The following is a 3,517-nucleotide window of genomic DNA, read 5'->3' on the forward strand; positions in this document are numbered from 1 at the left end:
GCTACTTTATCATATTGCGCTTCGGTCCCACAATTAATCAGGGCTGGCAATTCGGGTTGGCGGGTCATAATCGTGCCGTGTCAAGACACACGTATAACACGTATCAGGCTAACTCGAACACGACACGTTTAATAATCGTGTCAAATTTCTTAAACACGACACGTTTATTAAACGTGTAACACGACACGACCCGTTTAACTCGTTTAATTAAATGTGTCGTGTCGTGTCACATGTTAACCTGTTTAACCCATTTAATTAAACGTGTCATATCGTGTCACCTGTTAACCTGTTTAACCCGTTTATCACACACGACACGACACGGTAACCCACTTATTAAACAGTCATGACACGTTAACACGACACGACACGTTAACACAAATAAAAACCTATTAACACGAGTAAAACACCTTTAACCTGTCAAAATATGAATATGAGTACTCAATAATCAACACATAATAAAAGTCATCTAATATGCAAAATAAAATACAATCACCCCAGTAATAAAATAAAATACAGTCATCCAACAATAAAATAAAATACAGTCATCCAATAATAAAATAAAATGTTCTAAATTAGATATTACTTTGGTGCATCTCATTGACATATCTTTGTTCAACAACAATTGCCCAATATCAGCAATGTCTTTTCTAACACAAGTTTTACTATGGCGTTTAAGATTACCTGTCCCATACTTGCTTTCACAAATAAATATGGCACCGCATTTCTTACATTTGCACCTTTGCTTTCCATCCACCGATTTCTCTATTAGTTTATCAAAAAACATCCACACTTGTGAAGTTAACTTCCTCTTGCGCTTTCCTTTACTATCCATTTTTGAAGTTCCATCAACTTTTGATTCTTCTAGCTCAATCACATTATCATCATCTTCATGTGTGCCTAATGAAGAAACAGACTGTGACTCAAGATTAACATGAATTCCATCGGGATCCATCTGCATATAGACATGACCTCGTACTAAATGTTTCTTTAAAGAATGGCATTTAAAGAATAAGTTCTTCCAAATGGATATCCATGAATCCCATGACTTAGCATCCATACAAGTAATTTCAGGCACACTATGCAATTTATCTTTCCACCATCAGATTGCCAAGGAAAGAAAAAATAAAAACAAGTGCATCTGGCATTTTATGTGATAGTAAGATTCCATTAAAGCTAAAAGGAATTTTTTTTTTATAACTAAAATTTGGTCCATTTCTCAATTTGTGCATGTCATCCTTGTGCAAGGGCCATGTTAATGTTCTCTATATTGTTCCAATTTAATAAGATATGACACAGAGAATAGAACCAATAGAGACCCCTATGAGGAGAGTTGATATTAAGTAGAGGCTTGGAGACATTTATGTTTGATATTAAGTATATAGGCTTTACAAAAGATGAGAAAATGGATAGAAATGAATAAAAATCTAGAATTTATGTAGTCCACCTCGTGTGATGTCATTGATGCTTGCCAAGTTGTTATTGTATAGAACAAAACAAAATAAAACAGCAAATATGGCAAATAGTGTTGCCTTTGTATAAGTTGTTTCCCTCGTCGATTGAAAACCCCTCAGGTTTACAATTGTGCCAACCAAAAGGAAAGCAAAGATTTAATCATTTTCAAACTTCCCAGTTTTCCTAGGAATTCACCTCAACAGCATCGCCCAGAAAAATTTTCTACAAAATCACACATGGCGGAGAATTTCCATGAATTTTAAACCCACCAAATTTCAGAAACCAAATAACCAGTAAAATACCCTTTTTTGGTTTGAAATATCAAATACCTACAGAAATTGAAACGGTTCAATTAAAAAGAAAAGTCTTATCTTAATTAACTACCAAACTGACTAGAACAAATGGAATCATCAAACTCTTAACCAAAGAGGGATGACCCGAGGCAAAGAGGGAAATTGAAAGGGGGGAGTTTAGCCTTACAGTTTCTTGAGGCAGCTGCGATAATGACTGGAGGCGGATCAGGAGGCGGTGACGGCGACCGAAGGCGGGAGACGAAGGCTGCAACGACTATCCGAGGCGGGAGACAAAGGCGGCGGCGAAGACTCGAGGCGGGAGACGAAGGCGGAAGAGGAGATAGAGGCAGCGAGGCGAGCAGGCGAGGACGAGCCACCGCTGACCGAGCAGCGAGAGATGGTGAAGGTGAGCAGCCGACGACGATAGAGAGGGCGAGGTGCGACGGAGCGAGAGAGGTAGGGCTAGCCGGCTAGGGCAACGAATGAAAGAGTGGGAGGGAGAAGGCGGCGACAGTCGGGGGGAAGAATTAGAGAGAAAGGGGGGAGTTTAGGGAATTAGGGTTTCGGGAATAAGGAAACTGGGTGGGGGGGTGAATTTGGTTTTTATTTTTATTTTTTGAAATATTTATTTGTTAAATATAAATAATATTATTAATTATTTGATTAAAATTCATTAAAATAATTTATAATTATGATAATTAATAAAATAATAATCTAAAATATGGTTTGTTGCAACTTTACTCGTTCTTTGAATTTTGCACGAAAAAAATTTATGATTGGTAGAAAAAATATATATTTTGTGACAAAATTTAATCTATCACGATTATTTTACCATAATAAGCTAAAATTCTTATAATGCTCTTAGTTTATGAATCCATTTTGTAAAGTTTAGAATTCTTAATATGGTTTTTTTTTTAATCTTTATACATTTAGTTATTTTTTAGTTATCATTATAATTTATAGATGTAACTAAGTTGATTGTTATAAAGTAATTAAAAAATTAATTATTATAATTTTTTTTTATTAAATTCAAATTGGATTTGACCATAGTGCTAATATCTCATCATTGTTGATTGGAGATCAAATTTAGAGAAATGATATAACATCAATTAATAATTGCCCAAATGAATTTAGTGACTCTTTAATCGCCTGTGATCTTTAACCTGATCCAAACTCAAATTAGAGTTCCGAACTTCCCATCATCACAGATAACGTCTTACTCCCTAGTTTCTCCGATGCTACTTCTCTACCTCACCCTGATGACACTAACAGTAGCCAGATGACACTCCCATATAACATCGATGAGTTGGGACCTGTCGTGTTTGGTAACTATCGTCATCATTAAGCATCGATTACGTTATCAGTTTTATAGTTTGTCTTTTTCTTTTAAAATAATTATATGGCTTAATTATTATAAACTTTTTTTTATTAAATTCAAATTGGATTTGACCATAGTGCTAATATCTCATAATTGTTGATTAGAGATCAAACTTAGAGAAATGATATAACATCAACTAATAATTGCCCAAATGAATTTCGTGACTCTTTAATTGAAAAATCCAATAATTTATTAAAAATTCTAATAAAATATATATGTATATTAGATTTATTTAAAAAAAATAACATAGTTAAATTTTAAAACTATTTGGTATTTAAATTTATAACTTAGAGTTAAATTATTTAACAATTTATATTTGTGACTTGATTATGCAAATTTTTTAAGAGTTGATCCATGTATTACTATAAAGTTATTATCAATCTTACACATTCAT

The 3,517-nt window shown here is 33.8% G+C and overlaps 1 pseudogene; it reads right to left on the reverse strand.

Annotated features, from left to right (window-relative positions):
• Nucleotides 1-1,198: 1,198 nt before the first annotated feature.
• LOC127809064 (U6 spliceosomal RNA) lies at nt 1,199-1,309 on the reverse strand (annotated as a pseudogene).
• Between the last annotated feature and the right edge of the window lie 2,208 nt (nt 1,310-3,517).

The sequence above is a fragment of the Diospyros lotus genome, chromosome 8, assembly GCF_014633365.1.
Source record: "Diospyros lotus cultivar Yz01 chromosome 8, ASM1463336v1, whole genome shotgun sequence".
Classification (NCBI taxonomy): domain Eukaryota; kingdom Viridiplantae; phylum Streptophyta; class Magnoliopsida; order Ericales; family Ebenaceae; genus Diospyros; species Diospyros lotus.